This window comes from Octopus sinensis, linkage group LG21, assembly GCF_006345805.1.
Source record: "Octopus sinensis linkage group LG21, ASM634580v1, whole genome shotgun sequence".
NCBI classification, from domain to species: Eukaryota; Metazoa; Mollusca; class Cephalopoda; order Octopoda; family Octopodidae; genus Octopus; species Octopus sinensis.
In genome coordinates this window covers 24,309,510-24,332,982 of record NC_043017.1, presented here as the reverse complement: position 1 = coordinate 24,332,982, position 23,473 = coordinate 24,309,510, and the positions used below count along the sequence as shown (strand labels likewise).

The window sequence follows — 23,473 nt, the reverse complement described above, 5'->3', positions numbered from 1 at the left end:
ACCCCGCCCCACGTGTCCGAGGTGCGGGCGTGCCTGTGAAACGGTTACGCACGCCTTCGTACACTGTGAGGAGTTGAGGGAGTTGATGGCCTTTGCCGAACAGCTGTTGTCGGATGCGGAAAGAGTACGACTCTCGTCCGAGTCTCTTTTACTCTTTTACTTGTTTCAGTCATTTGACTGCGGCCATGCTGGAGCCCCGCCTTCAGTCGAGCAAGTCGACCCCGGGACTTATTCTTTGTAAGCCCAGTACTTATTCTATCGGTCTCTTTTGCCGAACTGCTAAGTGACGGGGACATAAACACACCAGCATCGGTTGTCAAGCAATGCTAGGGGGACAAACGCAGACACACAAACATACACGCACATACATAAATATACATATATACGACGGGCTTCTTTCAGTTTCCGTCTACCAAATCCACTCACAAGGCTTTGGTCGGCCCGAGGCTATAGTAGAAGACACTTGCCCAAGGTGCCATGCAGTGGGATTGAACCCAGAACCATGTGGTTGGTTAGCAAGCTACGATAAAGATTGTACCACCTTCCTCTTTCGCTAAAGAAAAGAATGTAGCTTTTCTCTGCGTAGTAACCATACTGAAAGATGTGGTATGGAAGACGCGAGCAAAAGGGATTGCCACAGGTCAATTCATCTCCGGACGTGGGCTGGTGAATTACTTCGCCGCCCACCTGTCCAGCAAGATCCGTCTGGAGAGGAGGAGCCTGCCGCAAAGAGAGTTTGGAAAAAGACGGACGACAGTGGTAAGAAAGATGAGAATGCACGGGGCTGTGCTTGCACGGTCGGTCGGAGCATAAAAGAAAGGAAAAAATTTAACAAAAAGGGATAACCAACTGGCGGGTTAACTCACTAACCCGGACCCAAAACTCATCCGATCATCGTTTATATTTATATTTTTAACCCTCATTCACAATATATGTAAATCCCTCCGGTTTTTTACACTGTATGTAAAAAGCGAGATTGTACCTTGAATGTCCCTTGTCTGTCCTTATAATGTCCCCTATATGTAAAACCTTTATAGGTTAATAAAGAAATATTTATGGTCTGTATACTTCTTCAAGTGGAGGCATATGGCCTAGTGGTTAGAGCAGCGGATTCGCAGTCGAGAGATTGCGAGTTCGAATCTCAGACCGGACGATATGTGTATTTATGAGCGAAACACCTAAGCTCCACGCGGCTCCGGCAGAAGGTAATGGCGAACTTCTGCTGATTCTTTCGCCACAACTTTCTTTCACTCTTTCCTCCTGCATCTTGCAGCTCACCTGCGACGGACCGGCGTCCTGTGCAGGTGGGGAACCTATACGCCAAGGAAACCGGCCCTATGCTCCACAAGGGGCAAAAAAGGATTAAGAAGAAGAAGAAGAATACTTCTTCAAGATGTGTGCCATTGTTAGAAATGAATATATATTAAGAATAGAGCGGGCTAAATTCTTAGCGACATTTCGTCCGTCTTTACGTTATGAGTTCAAATTTCGCCGCGGTTGATTTTGCCTTACATCCTTTCAGGATCGATTAAATAGGTGCCAGTTGATTATACTGGAGTCGATTACATCGACTTATCGTCTCCCTGAAATTACTGGTCTTGTACCAAAATCTAAAACCAATATATATTAAGAATAATACGAAAACGAAAATCATTTTACACATTCTTTTAGAATTTATGGCTTCAGAAAACGAACAAAAATTTAATGGCATCCCAACACATACATACTCCTTTCCCTGTCCATTTTGTTTCCTCATAATTTTCAGAAACATGGATATTTTTCAATGAAAATTTCACCAAATACCTTTCAGATGGTATAGATTATGATTATATCGGAATTTAATGCGAAAAAAATTTTCAGAGGAGAGGAATTTTGTCGACTTTGTTTCCTCTAAACTTTCGGAAAAAATAGGCATTTTTCAATGAAGTTTTCGGCAAGTAGCTTTTAGTCAGTGTAGATTACGATTTGTAGCGAATCTTGACCGTTACAGATTATATCGGAAATTAAAGCGAAAAAAAAAAAAAAAGTTGGGCGTGCATACATACATACTGACACATCATACAAACTTTTCCAAATTTCAATTTTCATTTTGGTTGTATATTTGTGATGTGTTAGTATGTATGAGTGAGCGTCACACCCAAATTATTATTATTATTATTATTATTATTATATTATTATTATTATTATTATTATTATTTATCTCTCTATTTATTTTTTCTTTGTAACTTAAATCCAACATAATCGCAGTCTACACCTTCCGAAAAGTATCAGTTGAAAATTTCACCAAAAATTAATCTCATCTTTTCTTTCTTTCTTTCTTTCTTTCGAAAAGTTACCTGGAAACAAAGTCGGGGTGGGGGTGAGTGACACACTTGTGTAAGTGTGCCGAAGTAATAAGATATAATTTATTTTAAATTAATTTGCTTGGCAAATTAGATATGATAGAATTTTTAAAACTGTTATATGCTACCGTTATTATTATCATGAGAAAAAAACAACAACTCACAATATAATATATATATATATATATATATATATATATATATACACATATAATATAATGTAATATAATATAAAATAGAGTACATTTAAACACAAGAGAAAACTACCCTTTAACAGGTAATTTTTATATGCTAGAAGAAGCAGCCAAAATGACCAAAGCCACAAATTAATAGCAATTTTTGAAGGAAATGAAAAATATAAACTTATACCTTGTTATTTTTTATTTAAAATTTTTTAATTATATATATACACACACACACACACACACACACACATATATATATATATATTATATATATATATATAGAGAGAGAGAGAGAGAGAGAGAGAGGAGAGAGAGAGAGTTGCGTGTAAAAAGTTCGTTTCGTCATTTTTTTTGCTACGTGCTTTTCTTACTGTCTTCCGCGTTTCGTTTTCGTTTGCGAAGTAACTACTGAAATTTCGATGTAACCACAATGGCATCACTTCCGTTTCCCCTCAGCCAGTTTCAAAGCTTCTATTATTATCTGGAAAAATGTTCCTTTTGTTTAGATTTCTTGGAAATATTTGGGTTGTTGTGTAATATGTCTAAAAGTGGCATTAGACAACTGGAAAGACTCCCAGGTAAACTATGAAACCTATGTTGTTTATCAGCCAATGTGATGTGACTTCAAAAAAACACACAATGCATTAAACACACACACAAATCCTACGTTGTGTGCGCGTGTGTATATGCATGTGTATATATGCATGTGTATATGTATGTATATATGTGTGCGCGCGTGTATTTGTATATGTGCGCGTGTGTATACATGTATGTTTGCGTATGTGTGTATATATATCTGTATTTATGTGTGTGTGTGTGTGTATATGTCTGCGTGTGCATATATGCGTTTGCGCGTATATGTGTGTGTGTGTGTATGTTAGCGTGTGCGAGTTATGTGCATGTGTTTTGCAAGTCTGTTGTTATGAATGTTTCTATCTTTTGCATGTGATTGTGTGTGTATATATGTATATATATATATATATATATGCATATGTGTATGTATATATATATGCATATGTGTATGTATATATAAATATGCATATGTGTATGTATATATATATATGCATATGTGTATGTATATATAAATATGCATATGTGTATGTATATATATATATATATTATACTATGTGCGCGCGTGTATAGTTTTTGTTTTAAACAGAACTACTATTCCACGAGTATATATATATATATTATATATATATATATATATATATATATATATGTATGTATATATACACACACACACATACACATCCATGTGTGCATACATGTACCGGATAATATTTGTACAGTAATTATTATTTATTTCAATTCTTAAATGCAAACATAAAACTGTAATGATTTAATGTTGCCTTTTTAACAATCTCATTGTTTGTTATTAAATAAATCTTTCTTATAAAATCGCAAACCATCCTCCGAAAGCATGATAAACAAAAACAAGGCGGCACTTTTCTACTATATATATTTATTATTATTATTACTATTACACCGCATATTAAGCTTTTCTCTCTATTCGTTATTGATTTTTCCCCCGTAGCTCCCAAGATTGTATACTATTATATTATTTATAAGAGACTTAGAGATAATAATAGAAGCGAGTGGTGTCGTTCATGCCTTATTTCTTTTGCCCCCGGCCGTATTTTTGTATCCCTGTTGTTTGTTTGTTTAGCCCTGGGTCAGATCAAAAACATTCCATTCGTGATTTAGGGCTTTTATCTAAGACTTCAATATCTTTTCTTTTTTTAAAGATACGGTGGTGTGATTTTAGGGGAGTTTCTATGTAGTGGCCCCCTCGTTGGTTCATTACAAATTAGAATGAAAACCCAGTTTATTATAGATTCTGCGGTTTTTATCATACTGAGTTCAAATTCTGGCGATGTCAACTTTGCCTTTCGTCCTTTCGGGGTCGAGCACTGGGGTCGATATAATCAGCTAGTCCCCTCCCCCAAAATTTTCCGCGTTGTACTTACAGTAGCGAGGATTATTATTATTATTATTATTATTATTATTATTATTATTATTATTATTTTAGGGCGGCAAACTGGCAGAAACGTTAACATGCGGGGCAAAATGCTTCGCGGTATTTCGCCCCTCTTCACGTTCTCGGTTCAAATACCGCTGAGATCGACTATACCTCTTGTCCCTCTGGGGTTGATTAAATACGTACCAGTTGAGCACTGGGGGTGGCGGGTGGTGGATGTAATGGGCTTACCCACTTCCTCAAAATTACTCGCTTTTGAAATCATCATCATTATTGTGGTGGCGAGCCGGCAGGATCGTTTGCACGCTGGACTAAATGCTTAGCGGCATTTCGTCTGTCTCTACGTTCCGAGTTCAGTCCCGCCAAATTCGACTTTGCCTTGCATCCTTCTTGAGTCGATAAATTAAGTACCAGTGAAACACTGGGGTTCGATGCAATTGACTAGTCCCCTCTTCTCAAATTCCAGGCCTTGGGCTTTTACTAGAAAGGATTAATAATTCAAATACCGCCGAGTTCGACTTGCTTTTCATCCTTCCGGAGTCGATAAAATAAGTACCAATTGAGCACTGGGGTCGATGTTGTCGGCTAGCCCCTCCCACCAAATTTGAATCCCCTTGTGTCTATAGTAGAAAGGATTATTATTATTATTTATCTAAGGCGGCGAGCTGGCAGAAACGTTAGCACGCCGGGCGAAATGCGTAGCCGTATTTCGTCTGTCGTTACGTTCTGAGTTCAAATTCCGCCGAGGTCGACTTTGCCTTTCATCCTTTCGGGGTCGATAAATAAAGTACCAGTTTCCAACTGGGGTCGATGTAAACGACTTAATCCCTATGTCTGTCCTTGTTTGTCCCCTCTGTGTTTAGCCCCTTGTGGGCAGTAAAGAAATATATTTATCTACGATGATATTTTCGCTTTGCCGTTTCTCGGGCTGAGATTTGATTTTACACTCGACGTAGTTTCAATTCTCTCTCGGCCCCGCTTTTTTTTTTTTTACCTTCGACGAGCAAGTCTAGTTATACTTTTGGGAAAGGCATGAACAACACTCATTCTCCTTTACACGGAATTAAAGTGGAACTGGCCTCGTATGTGTGTGTTTATACATTTGGATCATAGAGGGGCCGTTAACGATGAACAAAGATAAACTATCTAGCAGGAAGTTTTTTTTTGTTTAGCCCAGGCCTGCCCTGATCCGGTAGACAAGTCACTGCAGACATTCCAGTTGTGGCCATCCAGCTTTAAAAAAAATAGTGTGTTTAGGGCCACATTATTTAATGTGTTTCCCCTCTTTTAAGGACGTGTGTAAGTTGAGGAATTTGGCGCTATTTCTAACAGGTAAAACCATCATGCAAGGTTTCCGTTGTTGAATCGTATAGAAAAGAAGAAAAACTGTTTAGTTTCAGGTTTGTCTTATTGAGCATACCTATGATCAAAAGCGCTCCTGCTGTGACCGTTCCATTTTTTCCCATAATAGAGAACAATACCATCGAGTGTGTCCTTTTTGTTTTTTTTATAGATAAGGGTGTTATTTGTGATTGATGTGGCTGCTGTTTCTAGCAGATCTAAAGACTACGTAGAGACTCCTTTGGTGGCTCGAAGAGAAAAGGAAGTCGTTGTTTAGCCCTCGGTCAACCCTGAACAGTAGAAACAAGCAGGCCTTATAATCATAGACGTTCCACTCTGAACCATGCCATGTTTATGTATATCAGGATCTACGGTGCAGAAGGAAGTTAATATGCGAGGAGATTTAGTGGCGATTCCGCCGAGGTCGACTTTGCCTTTCATCCTTTCGGGGTCGATAGATAAAAGTACCAGTTTCGCACTGGGGTCGATATAATCGACTTAATCCCTTTGTCTGTCCTTGTTTGTCCTCTCTATGTTTAGCCCCTTGTGGGCAAAAAAAAAAAAAAGAGATAGAGAGAGAGATAAATCTGTCGGGCAGTCGAGATGGCCATCAGGTTTTCGATCCTGGATTGAAGATAGTTAATTTCATTGACTTCGCCGATGCTTTTTAACAGAAGCATAAACACCACAACACCGCGTGTCCTCCTAAAATACCACAGAGCAGCGTGTAACTCGTCAAAACAAAGTGCGAGTGAAAAAGCGCCAATAATGTTATCTAGAAGCGTCAGTGAGCGCGCCCTTTCTCTCTCTGTTTATTAATGCCATTTGTACAAAGTTCTCACGATTGCCTTGTTTCTCGATATTTACAATGTTTGTTTTTTTTTCTCGTGTGATTGTTCCTCGTTCCGTTTACTTTTTCAAGAAGAGTTCTTTTTATCTTTTCCGCCCTCGAAATTTAAAACAAAAGGCCATGTCATGTGTTACCTGTATAATATATTTAGTTTGTGACATAGCAACGATAACGACTTTAGGGCGGTGGAGGAGAGTAAACAGGAACCCTACCGCTATTCATGTTCCCCAGCACATGTGGACTTACCCCACCCACACGTCAACATTTTATTATAGCTCCTACTAGAGTAATAATTATAATTATTAAGCTAGCGATGATGGCAGTAGTAGGAGCCATACAATGCTGTTCTTAGTTACACCCCTTTTATGTGTCGAGTTGTGGAGGCGCAATGGCCCAGTGGTTAGGGCAGTGGACTTGCGGTCATAGGATCGCGGTTTCGATTCCCAGACCGGGCGCTGTGTGTGTGTTTATTGAGCGAAAATACCTAAAAGCTCCACGAGGCTCCAGCAGGGGATGGTGGTGAACCCTGCTGTACTCTTTCACCACAACTTTCTCTCACTCTTACTTCCTGTTTCTGTTGTACCAGTATTTCAAGGGGCCGGCCTTGTCACTCTCTGTGTCACGCTGAATATCCCCGAGAACTACGTTAAGGGTGCACGTGTCTGTGGAGTGCTCAGCCACGTTAATTTCACGAGCAGGCTGTTCCGTTGATTCGGATCAACCGGAACCCTCATCGTCGTAACCGACGGAGTGTTTCCATGTGTCGAGTTCAAATCACGCCGGGTTTTGATAAAATAGCACTCTGTCATGCGCTAGTGATGGAGGTTGATTTACTGTTTCACTCCACCCTCTTGCATCCCAGAATGTTTGGCCTTGTAACTAGAAGTTATTACTGTTTGTTATTAATAGGTTGGTATCACGTTGCATCTCTCTCTGGGTTTCCAGTTCAGATCCTGCCGGAGTTCATTTTGCTTTTCATTCTTCCTCGGTTGATAAAATAAATACAAATTGAGTAACTGGGTCGATATAATCGACTGCAGGGTGGCCTGACTGGCTGTTAAATAAGAGGAAGTTCCTGGACAGTGTCCACCTATGGAAATTAAGGGGCTCTGCATTCAAAAGGATGCACAACTTGTCTGCGGGTATAATAATTTATCTTATTATGCAGTTGATCTGAAAGAAAATTTGATATATGGTATTCATATAACATAATTTATTAATGATATAAATTTATGGTTTTATACTTTATTCCAGTATACTTTCACAGCATTTGCAGGCACAGAATCATGCCTTTCCCTGGTGAGCTGGCAGAATCGTTAGCACACCAGGCGAAATTCTTAGTGGTATTTCATCAGCTACATTCTGAGTTCAAATTCTGTCGAGGTCAACTTAGCCTTTCAGCCTTTCGCGGTCGATTAAATAAGTACCAGTTATGCACCAGAGCCGATGTAATCGACTTAATCCCTTTGTTTGTCCCCTTTATGTTTAGCCTCTTGTGGGCAATAAAGAAATAATATTCATACCTTTACATAATATTCAACGCCGGGTCATAGTGCTAGTTTAAATTAAAACACTCTCACACACACACACACACACTATATATATTTAGTCTTCAATTCAGTGTTATAATTATTATTTTAGTGTGTCAAAGCTCTTTTGTCACACATCCTGTGACCGATTCAGCAACTCCCTATCCCATGTGTCTCCTGTTGTTCTACTTGTTCAAAGAGGAGACACCTGGGATGGAGAGTCACAAAAGAGGTCACAGGATGTGTGTCAAAAGAACTTTGACAAAGAAGCTAAAATAATGATAATAATAATAATAATGGTTTCAAATTTTGCTACAAGGGCAGCCATTTTGAGTGCTTGTGTTTAATTGGCAAAATATGACCACCCCCAAGTATAACAATATCTGTTTCAACACAACTTCACATCAAGAATCTTGGAAAACAAATAGATAAATTAAAACCTATCAAAATTCCTTAATTAATTTATGTTCCCAACACGAGCTAGCTAATGAGAAAGCTATTTTATTAAATTCTTCCTTACATTCAAAATTGATTGATTCAAAGGCAGCATATTTCAATATAAATAAGGTAAGAAAAGGGCTTGAATAACACTCCATTGTCCATGTTGGCATTAGGAAGGGCATCCAGCCGTAGAAATCAGGCCAAAGTAGACATCGGAGCACTATGCAGTTCTTGGACCCATCGAACCATTCAACCATCCAACACAAGGAAGCTACAACATATATAGATCAGAGTAGGGTCCCAAGATCAGTGAGGCACCTGGGCATACCATTGCATTGGACCCTATTGTATTTATTGACAGCAAACTTCAGTACACAGAGATCACAGTTGGGTCCCTAGACCTGTGAAGCACTCGGGCCTCATAGATCAGAGTTGGGCTCCCTAGACTCTGTGAAGCACCTGGACAAATCAGTGCACTGGACCCTATTAACAAACCACAATATACATGGAACACAGATGTTTAAAAATGACGATGTCTGAAAATAGGGATGGTTACATAGAATAATGTAATTCTAAAGACAAAAAAAAGACAGATTGGTCATGGTTGGAAAGCTTTTGCTCATAGGTCTGCTCCATCAAAACTGACTGGGAACTAAGCAACAACAACTACAACCACCATCGTTAAATGTACTAATTATACAAAAGGGTGTTATCTTGTGTTTTGAAATGAATGGAAGATGATCTGAATGTTAAATGGTGCTTATTAATAAATAATTGCAATAACATAGTCACATTATTGATAAATTAGCTTTGTGATTGCCTGGCTTAAGCATATGAAATCAATTTCTAATTAAATGGCTGTATATTACTACTAAGCTGTTAAAAATTAATGCTTCATATTTATTGCCTGTAATTATATCTCGTTGCCTATAAATTCACATATTTTCATTGATATGAAATCATATAATACAGGTATATTTTATGGGTTGACCTTCATTGTACTGCCCACCCCTTCCTACACACGCAGATATGCATGCACACATATACACACACACATGCACACACACACACACATACACGTGTTCTTTACATATGAAAGCTATTGATTGATTAATGTTTGGATCCAAATCGTCTCTGATCAAGCAAACAAATCAAAATCAAAGACACTCTAACCATGACCGTCCCCCCTCCCCCAGCATGGTTGTGTGGTTAATAAGCTCGCTTTGCAACCGCATGGTTTCAGTTTCAGTCCCGGTGCACATACCTTGGGCAAGTGGCCTCTACTTTGGAGCTGGGCTAACCAATGCTGTGTGAGTGCATTCAGCAGATGGAAACTGTGTTGAAGCCCATTGTGTACACACACACACAAATATATGTTTGTGTTTTTTACCCTGCCCATATCTGTTTGACAACTGGTGTTGGTTTGTTTATGTCCCTCTAATAGTGGCTCAGCAAAAGAAACTGATAGAATAATTACTAGACTTACAAAAAAAAAATACTGCGGTCAATTTGTTTTATTAAACTTCAAGGTTGTGCTCCAGCATGGCTGCAGTCCAGTGAGTGAAACAAGTAAAAGATAAGAGATATATGCTTTGGACTACATTACTGACCGGGTCCTTTAAAACAAGGTGGGGTTTGAGAGAGTTTTGATTGTTGATCCTGTCGGGTTGTGCAATCACTTAAGGGCTTCCTAGTTGACTCACTTCAGGTTAGCACAAAGTTCTCAATTAGCACTTCCGCGACCCAGTTTTGAAAACCACTTCACTGTTATTACAGTCATTTAGAAATGTACAAGTGGGGTGCTGAAAAGTTCTTGACTTTGGGTAAAAGAAAATACAAGAGGATCAGTTATGGTTTCAGTCAACATATTCCCCTCTCAGATTCACACACTTATTGCAGCAGTCCTTCAGTTTTTCTAAACCCTGCAAAAGAACTCGGAAGGGTGGGCCTCCAACAGACCTTTTGCAGTACCCTTAAAGCCAGAAACTTTTCAGCAGTTCCTCATATATTTATATAGATACGAGTGGGTGTTGAAAAGTTCCTGGATTTGGGTGAAAGAAAATCAAGGAGGATCAGTTATGATTTTGTTCAACGTGTTCCTCTCTCAGATTCATACACTTATTGCAGTGATCTTTCAGTTTTTCTAAGTTCTGTAAAAGGACTCGGAAGGTTGGGCCTTCAACCAGGCCCTTCACAATACCCTTAAAGCTAGGAGGTTTTCAGCATCCCCTTGTATAAGCATTGCAGCTAATCATTTCTCTGTTTTATAGAGGTGACTTGGTAAGTAATTATGTGTCTGTTGATATATCTCTTACTTGTTGCAATCATTGAACTGCAGCCATGTTGGGACGCGGTCTTTAGCTGAATAAATTGACCCTGATACTTAGTGTTCATAAACCTGGTACTTACTCTGTCAGCCTCTTTTGCTGAACTACTAAGTTACAGGAACATAAACAAACCAACACCAGTTGTCAAGCAGTTGTAGGGGACAAGCAGAAAAACTCACACACACATATATTAATCTCTTTATTGCCCACCAGGGGCTAAACATGGAGGGAACAAACAAGGACAGACAAAGGGATTAAGTCGATTACATAGACCCAGTGCGTAACTGGTACTTGTTTAATTGACTCTAAAAGGATGAAAGGCAAGGTCGACCTCGGCGGAATTTGAACTCAGAACGTAGAGACGAAATACCATTAAGCATTTTGTCTAGCATGCTAATGTTTCTTCTAGCTTGCCGCCTTATATATCACACAAACGCACACCTAATGGACTTCTTGTTTCTGTCTCCTAAATCCACTCACAAGGCTTTGGTCAGCCTGGGCTATTGTTGCTCAAGGTGCTGTACAGTGGGACTGAATCCAAGGCCATATGGTTGGGAAGCAAGCTTCTTAACCACATGGCCATGTCTGCACTTATGTATGAAGATGAATGAAATAAAAAAATTCACTTCTTGGAAAACAGGTAAGGGCTAGCTGCACAGTAAGAGCATCCGACTATAGAACAAGGTCTCACTGCGTGTTTATTGAACCCATTTTAGGAAGGAAAAACAGACATCAAATGAACAAATGATTCTGTTTTTGTTCCTGTGTTGGCTTTTCTGTTGTTGGTCTGTATTTCGTCAGTCCAAAACGGTTCACCGCAACCGGTTTGCTGTGGCACACTGGTGTGTCATGAGATGATGCTAGGTGTGCCACAGTGTATATTTTTAGTTCAGGTGTGCTGCAAAATTTTGAAAAGATCATAAGTGTACCACAAGTGAAAAAAGGTTGAGGAGCACTGGTCTAATAGAAATCTTCATCTTTCCACATACCTTGTTCTTGCTGCCATTATGTGATGTCAAGATAAGGAGACACTAACACACACACACATATGATGGGCTTCTTTCAGTTTCCATCTACTAAATTGACTTGTAAGGCTTTGGTCAGCCTGGGGCTTTAGTAGAAAACACTTGCCCTAGATACCATGCAGTGGGACTGAAACCAGGTAGTTAAGAAGCAAACTTCATAATTACAATCATGCCTACACACACACACACACACACACACATGAATATGTGTGTGCGTATGTACTGTTGGTAATGTCTTTTCCTTCTTTGGACTTTTCTCTTTCTCCTTTCCTATGAAGATCTATACTAGAAACATCAAAAACTCTTCTTTTTACTGAGCGTCAAGCTAATTCACTCCTGCTGCATGTTCTCTTGTTATTAATTTTATTGTTCATTTATTTGAGTTGTCCATATATATATATATATATATATATATATATATATACACACACACACATACAAAATATATAATTGTATAAATATAATTATAATAAGGACACTAAGAGCAGCACCACATGCTAGAAAGAGATGCCAAATAGCTCTATGAACTACATTATTTACTCCATTTTTGTTCATTTCCCATGCTGAAGGGATAAATGATGTAGTTCTTAGAGTCATTTGGTGTTTATTTATAGCATGTGGTGCTACTCATTAGTGCCCTTATAATTATATTTATATAATTACATATTTTGTATTAATTGTTACCTATATGGTTTTATTATATGCTACCTACTTAACAAAATTTAATAGCGATTTTATCCTTGATAATATATATATATATATATATATATATATATATATTTATTGCCCACAAGGGGCTAAACATAGAGAGGACAAACAAGGACAGACAAAGGGATTAAGTCGATTACATCGACCTCGGCGGAATTTGAACTCAGAACGTAACGACAGACGAAATACTGCTAAGCATTCCACCCGGCACGCTAACGTGTCTGCCAGCTCGCCGCCTTTTATATATATATAGGGAGAATTCACGAAAGAAACAAAAGACGAATATATATAAAAACACATGCATACATATACATACACATGTAGCACCAGCTAAACCCTTGGAGGGAGTAGACTAGCATGATCACAGTCCAATGACTAAAACCACCTGCTACTCTACCAGTTACAATTGGTGTTCAAGTGAATTTACGATCTGGCTATAAATTCTGTTTCCTTTCTCCCTTCCCTCCCCAGCAATTCACTCTAAATGCTCTCATTTACAGTTGAAGTACTGTGAAATAACAATAGACAAGTTATGTACCTCTACTGGTGGCCAGTTTTGTCTCTCTCTCTCTCTCTCTCTCTAAGTGGGACTGGCAACTGTATTTCATGTTGCATTCACCCAAGATTAAATTTTGAATTGTGTGTGTTTATATAATATATACATATAATATATATACATATATATGTGGCACGTAAAAAACACCATCTGAGCGTGGCCGTTCGCCAGCCTCGTCTGGCACCTGTGTTGGTGGCACATAAAAAGCACCCACTACACTCAAGGAGTGGTTGGCGTTAGGAAGGGCATCCAGCTGTAGAAACACTGCCAGATCTGACTGGCCTGGTGCAGCCTTCAGGCTTCCCAGACCCCAGTTGAACCGTCCAACCCATGCTAGCATGGAAAGCGGACGTTAAACGATGATGATGATGATATATATATATATATATATATACATACACACACACAGAGTGTATATATTATTTATATAAAAAGATAGTGTATACATACGGATTAGTATAGATTTGTATGTATATATATATATATATATATATATATATATATAGGTGCAGGTATGGTTGTGTGGACAAGTGTCTTCTACTATAGTTTCAAGCTGACCAAAGCCTTGTGAGTGGATTTGGTAGACAGAAACCGAAAGAAGCCAGTCGTATGTGTGTATGTATAATATGTTTATCGCCACATCAATATGACTGTTCCGTTAAAATCGACATTACTTCTGTTTTTAACCCCAGGAAGAGCCTCCTGTAGTTGGTTATCAATGAAATCTGCACCAAATATATATTGCAAGCGAACTCCTATCTTCTAGCAGACGACGTCTGCTGTCAAATGGCTGAAACAAGATGCACACATAGAAATGTTATGGGCGTGTATGTGCATATGTGTGTGCATAAACTAGGAGTACAATCTAAAGAAAACATGTGGAGATTAACTCAGATCTGCATTACTACATGTTTCACGAATGTTTTAAAAAAACACATTTGTTAGCTTAGGTGTAATAAGAGTGAATGATGAGGTATCCATTCTAAATAAGGCTGATGGTCAGTAAAAGATCGGTAAAGTTAATTTTCGTTGACCATTTTATTTGAAAACTTTAAAATGTATTGTGATTGCCGGTTACTGCTACATGAGAAGCAATTCTGATGCATTACATGCGAGTAGTCTCCCTTGCTTTCTTTAGAAATTCCAGTGAAATTCAAAATTTCAATGGAATACATAGAATAGGTTTGATAAATAGTGGCTTAGGATTAGCTATTTAAAAAAAAATTTCTTTTTTTATATACACAAGTGATTTGTAGTGCATTGAGGGTCCACCCAGAAACCGAATCACCACTATTTTTGTCTCATTCCTGCTCCACTTATACTACCATCCCCTCTTCTAAATCATGAATAGTTACGTAGTCAGCACCTTCCTCCTCATCATCATTATTGTTTAACATCTGCCTTCCATGCTGGCATGGGTTGGAACGTTTGACAGGAGCTGGCCAGGTAGGAGCCTGCAGACCTCTGTGTCTAATTTGGCATGTTTTTTTTTTTTACAGCTGGTTGCCCATCCTAACACCAACCACCCAGCACAAAAATACCTGTTCTATTCTTTTATACTGCAACTCCTTCATCTCTTAGTAATAATACTTTGCCCATCATGGTTTGTAGTCTTGCAGACTGCTTGGAGACCTCACTAGTGCTGGTGCCACTAAAAAAAAACAAGTACATGCTGTAAAGTGGTTGGCTTGAGGAAGAGCATCCAGCCATAGAAACAAGGCTGAATTATGACCCTTAGAGATTCTAAGCACTTGAAAGATTTCGGTACCTACATGCTTTTTTTATTCTTTTACTTGTTTCAGTCATTTGACTGCGGCCATGCTGGGGCATGAGTCGGATGGTTTGACCAGGGGTGGCAAACTGTGGAGCTGCACCAGACTCTGGTCTGATTTGGCATGGTTTCTATGGCTGGATGCCCTTCCTAATGCCAACCACTTAACAGAGTGTGCGGGATGCTTTTATATGGCGCCGCTCAAGCACTTCTACGCATGGCACTATTATTATGTGACACCACATGGGTGCTTTTACATGGCATTGCACAGGCACTTTTATGCATCTATATATATATATATATATAATATATATATATAATATATATATATATACATATATATATATATACATAATATATATACATATATATGTGGCACGTAAAAAACTCCATCTGAGCGTGGCCGTTCGCCAGCCTCGTCTGGCACCTGTGTTGGTGGCACATGAAAAGCACCCACTACACTCAAGGAGTGGTTGGCGTTAGGAAGGGCATCCAGCTGTAGAAACACTGCCAGATCTGACTGGCCTGGTGCAGCCTTCAGGCTTCCCAGACCCCAGTTGAACCGTCCAACCCATGCTAGCATGGAAAGCGGACGTTAAACGATGATGATGATGATATATATATATATATATATATACATACACACACACAGAGTGTATATATTATTTATATAAAAAGATAGTGTATACATACGGATTAGTATAGATTTGTATGTATATATATATATATATTATATATATATATATAGGTGCAGGTATGGTTGTGTGGACAAGTGTCTTCTACTATAGTTTCAAGCTGACCAAAGCCTTGTGAGTGGATTTGGTAGACAGAAACCGAAAGAAGCCAGTCGTATGTGTGTATGTATAATATGTTTATCGCCACATCAATATGACTGTTCCGTTAAAATCGACATTACTTCTGTTTTTAACCCCAGGAAGAGCCTCCTGTAGTTGGTTATCAATGCAATCTGCACCAAATATATATTGCAAGCAGGGGAGCGAACTCCTACTATCTTCTAGCAGACGACGTCTGCTGTCAAATGGCTGAAACAAGATGCACACATAGAAATGTTATGGGCGTGTATGTGCATATGTGTGTATATGTGTGTGCATAAACTAGGAGTACAATCTAAAGAAAACATGTGGAGATTAACTCAGATCTGCATTACTACATGTTTCACGAATGTTTTAAAAAAACACATTTGTTAGCTTAGGTGTAATAAGAGTGAATGATGAGGTATCCATTCTAAATAAGGCTGATGGTCAGTAAAAGATCGGTAAAGTTAATTTTCGTTGACCATTTTATTTGATAACTTTAAAATGTATTGTGATTGCCGGTTACTGCTACATGGGAAGCAATTCTGATGCATTACATGCGAGTAGTCTCCCTTGCTTTCTTTAGAAATTCCAGTGAAATTCAAAATTTCAATGGAATACATAGAATAGGTTTGATAAATAGTGGCTTAGGATTAGCTATTTAAAAAAAAAATTTCTTTTTTTATATACACAAGTGATTTGTAGTGCATTGAGGGTCCACCCAGAAACCGAATCACCACTATTTTTGTCTCATTCCTGCTCCATTTATACTACCATCCCCTCTTCTAAATCATGAATAGTTACGTAGTCAGCACCTTCCTCCTCATCATCATTATTGTTTAACATCTGCCTTCCATGCTGGCATGGGTTGGAACGTTTGACAGGAGCTGGCCAGGTAGGAGCCTGCAGACCTCTGTGTCTAATTTGGCATGTTTTTTTTTTACAGCTGGTTGCCCATCCTAACACCAACCACCCAGCACAAAAATACCTGTTCTATTCTTTTATACTGCAACTCCTTCATCTCTTAGTAATAATACTTTGCCCATCATGGTTTGTAGTCTTGCAGACTGCTTGGAGACCTCACTAGTGCTGGTGCCACTAAAAAAAAACAAGTACATGCTGTAAAGTGGTTGGCTTGAGGAAGAGCATCCAGCCATAGAAACAAGGCTGAATTATGACCCTTAGAGATTCTAAGCACTTGAAAGATTTCGGTACCTACATGCTTTTTTTATTCTTTTACTTGTTTCAGTCATTTGACTGCGGCCATGCTGGGGCATGAGTCGGATGGTTTGACCAGGGGTGGCAAACTGTGGAGCTGCACCAGACTCTGGTCTGATTTGGATGGTTTCTATGGCTGGATGCCCTTCCTAATGCCAACCACTTAACAGAGTGTGCGGGATGCTTTTATATGGCGCCGCTCAAGCACTTCTACGCATGGCACTATTATTATGTGACACCACATGGGTGCTTTTACATGGCATTGCACAGGCACTTTTATGCATCTATATATATATATATATATATATATATATATACATATATATATATATACATATATATATATAAATATATTATATATATACATTATATATAATATATATATACATATATATATATATACATATATATATAATAATATTAACAATATATATATATATATAATATATATATATATATATATCATATATATTATATATAGATATATATATATAACATATATATATATAATATATATATATATATAATATATATATATAATATATATATATATACATTATATATATATATATTATAATATACCATATATATATATCTACATATATATATTAATATATATATAATATTATATATATATATATATACTATATATATATACCTATATATATACATATATCTATATATATATATATATATATATATATACATATATATATATACATAATATATACATATATATATATATATATATATACATATATATATATATATACATATATATATATATCTAATATACTATATATATATATATACATATATATATATATATATATACATATATATATATATACATATATATATATATATACATATAGATAATATATATATATATATATATATATAATATATATATATATATACATATATATTATATACATATATATACATATATATATATATAATATATATATATATATACATATATACAACATATATATCTATATATATATACTATATATATATATATATATAATATATATATATATCTTGTTTCAGTCATTGGGCTGCAGCCATGTTGGTGCACCATTTTGATGGGTTTTAGTTGAACAAATTGACCCCCAGTTGGTGTTTTCTCTTTAAGTCTGGTTCATATTCCATCGGTCTCTTTTGCTAAACTGCTAAGTTGCAGAGATGTAAACAAGCCATCACCCCAGTTATCAAGTGGTTATGCTGGGGTGATGACAGACACACTCATGCATACATATCTATATATATAAAACTGTAGTTGTGTGAGTGTCTGTCTCCTACGATTTAGATTCCTAACTCCTCCCACATTTTGCGGTGCAGTTTAGCCAAATTCGGGTATCTTATAGTCGTGATTCATATCGAGCCCGTCTGAGTATTAGCGCGCGTCTACGATGAGTCTACGATTTTAAAAATAATTTAACATCATTTTTTATTCCATTTTAATGCATAATTTTTTGTGTGTTGATGGCGGCGGAGTTGGCGTCCATGGTCACACCTGCACCTGTTTGTTTCTCCCCCTTCTTCCCTCCCTTGTGAAGCTGTGGGGAAGGGAGTGTAAGGAAATCAACGTCGTAAAGCGTTGTCAAGGAGACCAGCGTTCTTTTAGAACAATGACTTCATGGCTTAAAGACACCAAAACAGAAATGGCTAAGAAAGCCCGAATTGGCATCTATAAAGGAAGTAACTCTCTAAAAATGCTTATATAGTTATTTCCCTTACAAACCCGAGCAACGCCGGGTGATACTGCTAGTATCTACGTAAAGGTTGAATGATGAAACTGAGTGCTCAACACCGGATTGGTGGATATGATTTCTTTATTTGTGAATTAAGGCTACCATTGGTTTCATGTTAAGACAAGTAGGAAAATATCCTAGTGTCTTAACAATTTTTCAAGTCGATCACATGGAGAAAAGTGTTCGCCTCCATTATATGCACAACAGGCTTCAACACAGTTTCCATCTACCAAATTTGCTCACAAGACATTTGTTGGCCCAGGGCTTATAGTAGAAGACACCTAATGTACTGTGCAGTGGGACTGAACTTCAGATTACATGGTTGCAAAGCATGCTTCTCAATCACACACCCTCATATATGTGTGTGTATGTATGTATGTATGTTTGTATGTGTATATATACACACACACACACATATTCTTTACTCTTTTACTTGTTTCAGTCATTTGACTGTGGTCATGCTGGTGCACCGCCTTTAGTCGAGCAACCATGAGGTTGGTTAGCAAGCTACTTACCACACAGCCACTCCTGCGCCTATTATATATATATATATATAATGTAATGTCCTCCATGTGAACAAGCTGCTTTACTTAGCAGGTTGTTCATTCATACTCACCTTTTGTCATTTGTAATCAACACTTTACATTTATTACTCGGAAAGACAAAAAAAAAAAAGAAGGTAAATGCCAACATATTCTCATGGGCTTACATAATTGCTGTATGTCTTTTCGCTCTGTACCAAAACCATCAGTCTCTGCTCCGTCTGTCAAACTGCTGTCTGTCAGTCACTCAACGGTTTTGTACTTCCGTAACACTACACATCTACGCACACATCTTCCTCTTCAGCTACTGACATTACCGCATCACTCAGTACCTTACTTCTCCTCTTCCCCCCACCCCATCTACAGACCTCCCACCACTTCTACCATCTAGTTATGCTGAGTTGCTTTACTTTGTCACTTTATCAATGGTTTTTTAACTCCTAAAATTGTATTCCATTCAGTGTGTTTCCTACTTTCTTTTTTATACATTGACAGTTTGTTTGTTGTCAGGGGAGAGAGAGAGAGAGAGAAAGAGAGAGAGCACAAGCAACCGACCTTATGTGAAATCAAATTTATTACTTAGTGTTTTTTTTTTTTTTTATAATATAAGCCTCCCTCCCCCTCTACTGGGTGCTGGTACTCATATATTGCATCACAACTCATACAAAGCAACACATAAACAAACTCCTGGTTTTTTTTGAGTCATTGAGGGGAGCCTCTTCACTTAAAATGAGAGGAATAGCTGCCAAATTGTCCTTGAGAAGTTTTAAATAAAGAAGAAACTTACTTGGAAAAGGATGCGTGGAATTTGAATATCATCATCATCACCATTGTTTAACATCTGCTTTCCATGCTAGCATGGGTTGGACGATTTTGACTGAGGGCTGGCGAACCAGATGGCTGCACCAGACTCCAATCTTGATTTGGCAGAGTTTCTACAGCTGGATGCCCTTCCTAACGCCAACCACTCCGAGAGCGTAGTGGGTGCTTTTTACGTGCCACCGGCATGGGGGCCAGTCAGGCAGTACTGAATATATAAATATATGCATATATACATACATATATGTACATACCTACATATGTATGTATATATACATGCATAAATGGGTACAGGGCTTCAAAAAACGTTGAACACAATGAGAGATGAAAACTTAAAAACAAAAACATAGAAAACGAACTTTTTTTCAAACTACAAAAAAACAGAGAAACGAGACATGCAACATAAAGGATATTCCCCTTCATCAGTTGTCCCTGTTTCACCTACTCCACATTTCGAAGATAAGGACAATACACAGCTTCATTGAAACAGTCCTTCCCGCAAAGCAAATTAAATAAAATTTGGGATTTTTTGCAGAGAGTGAAAGTGGTAACAAAAACAGGACAGGGAGAACAAGACACTAAAAACAAATGGTGAGGACTGTTAAGGCAAGATGATAGAAAAATTATTATGAATGCTGTATATATACATATATATGTAGGTATGTACATATATGTATGTATATATGCATATATTTATATATTATTTATATTTAAATATATTATTTATATTTAAATAAAGGTTACATTGGGCATTGTAGTTTCCTCAATACAAAGACAGACAGGATGGTCATACTGTAATGTCTTTGATTATGGGTCTGCCTTGTTAGGCTTGACCTGGAGTTAAACATCAAACCAACTATTATCTATCCCTTACACACACACACACACACACAACTTCACTTAAATTCTCTTTTATTAAATGTCATTTCACCAGCCAGGAACATTTATTTACTTTAACCCTTTAGCACAGAAACTGGCCATATATGGCCCAAAATATTCTACCTTGTTTTATGTTCAACCACATTCAGCTTCTTACACCTACCCTATAATGTCATTCTAAAAACATTACAATCACCTCATTGAAATCTCGAAGCTATGACATTATGCATGATTAATTCAAAACAATGTGAATAAATATTACATTTGACAGTAATCTGAATACTAAAGAGTTAAGCTAATTACTTTGATTTGACCTCCTTCAGTTATGACTATGGGATTGCAACTAAGAAAGTTCTCCTCCGAGGCACAAGTCTGGGCAAGGTTGTTTATAGAAGACCAGCAGTTGCTCATGTATACTAGCCTCTCCTCTCCATGCCACTGATGTTATACAAAGGAAAGGCAGAGGCTGATACAGCTTGGCACCAGCTGAGTGAACTGGAGCAACGTGAAATGAAGTGTCTTGCTCAAGAACACAACACACAGCCCAGTCCAGGAATCGAACTCACAACCTCATGATTGTGAGCCCTATACTCTAACCACTGAACCATGTGCCTTCATTTTACTCTGCCTTCATAATACACACACACACATCATCATCATCGTTTAACATCCGTTTTCCATGCTAGCATGGGTTGGACGGTTCGACTGGGGTCTGGGAAGCCAGGAGGCTGCACCAGGCTCCAGTCTGATCTGGCAGTGTTTCTACAGCTGGATGCCCTTCCTAACGCCAACCACTCCGTAAGTGTAGTGGGTGCTTTTTACGTGCCACCAGCACAGGGGCCAGGGGAGGCTGGCATATATATCATCATCATCATCATCGTTTAGCGTCCGCATTCCATGCCAGCATGGGTTGGATGGTTCTACTGGGGTCTGGGAAGCCAAAGGCTGCACCAGACCCAGTCTGATCTGGCAATCTTTGCACACACACACCCCTATATATATATATATATATAATATATATATATATATATATATATAATATATATATATATATATACACACACACATACATAAACATACATATTTATAGGTGGATAGGCAGATACGACAGTCTTCCCCACAGTTTCCATGTACCAGATTCACTCACCGGGCATTAGTCAGCCTGGGACTGCAATAGGAGACAGTTGCCCTAGGTGCCATGCTGTGAGACTGAACCTGAAACCTTGTGATTGCAAAGCAAGCTTCTTAGCCATTCAGCTATATCTAGAATCCCCCCCCCCCAACATTCCCTTCTTCCGTCTACCCCCACCTTTTTGTCCTCCAGCTATGACTGATTATTTGGGCTTGAAACAACTGTCTCATTGTCATCAAATTCCAAAAAACAAGCAAAGCCAGTCCGGTGGGTGTGGTGGAGGGGGCGTCTGTTTATAATAGCACCTTTTCCACACTACCTCCTCCTTCCTCCTCTCTCTCTCTCTATTTCTCTGTCTCTTTCCCTTATTTGATGTCTGCTGAGTTGATGTGTCACTAACACTTCCTGCCTGGAACACTTGTTCTTTCTTAAACCTGTCAGCTATTCAGTAACTAACTACAAGACATTACATCTTCATCATCCAAGCCTACCACAAGTTAAATGTGATGTTAACTGAAATCCCTGGGAACAAATTTTTATGTAAGCCTTATTTACTTTCACAGTAATAATCCTTTATGTGGGCTGAGCCAACAAGGGGCAGTGGAACTGTATGTGAGTGCTTGATTTGCTAGAAATAGCAACTAAATTTCCTCAGGAGTGGCTGTGTGGTAAGTAGCTTGCTAACCAACCACATGGTTCCGGGTTCAGTCCCACTGCGTGGCATCTTGGGCAAGTGTCTTCTGCTATAGCCCTGGGCCGACCAATGCCTTGTGAGTGGATTTGGTAGACGGAAACTGAAAGAAGCCTGTCGTATATATGTATATATATATATATATATATATGTGTGTGTGTGTGTGTTTGTGTGTCTGTGTTTGTCCCCCTAGTATTGCTTGACAACCGATGCTGGTCTGTTTACGTCCCCGTCACTTAGTGGTTCTGCAAAAGAGACCAATAGAATAAGTACTGGGCTTACAAAGAATAAGTCCCGGGGTCGATTTGCTCGACTAAAGGTGGTGCTCCAGCATGGCCGCAGTCAAATGACTGAAACAAGTAAAAGAGTACTGTTTGCAGAAAAAAAAAATGAAAGAACATTTTAGATAATTTAGTCCTAGATACATTGTGGTTGAATATGAACTGGAATGTGTTTGATCATAGATCAGTTGGGTCTGACTTGGGGTTTAATAAAAGCAAATCTCTATGAAAAAGTATTATCCTTTTCCTTGTTTAAATTATCTAAACAACAGACTTGGCT

The 23,473-nt window shown here is 38.1% G+C and overlaps 1 protein-coding gene across 1 annotated transcript in view; it reads left to right on the top strand.

The window, feature by feature from the left end:
- The first annotated feature begins 2,958 nt into the window (after positions 1-2,958).
- Positions 2,959-23,473, top strand: part of LOC115222876 (microspherule protein 1-like) — a 54,652-nt gene continuing 34,137 nt past the window's right edge. The window contains exon 1 of the mRNA XM_029793252.2: positions 2,959-3,105. The gene's annotated coding sequence lies outside the window, so the exon portion shown is untranslated. The remainder of the gene's footprint in view (positions 3,106-23,473) is intronic.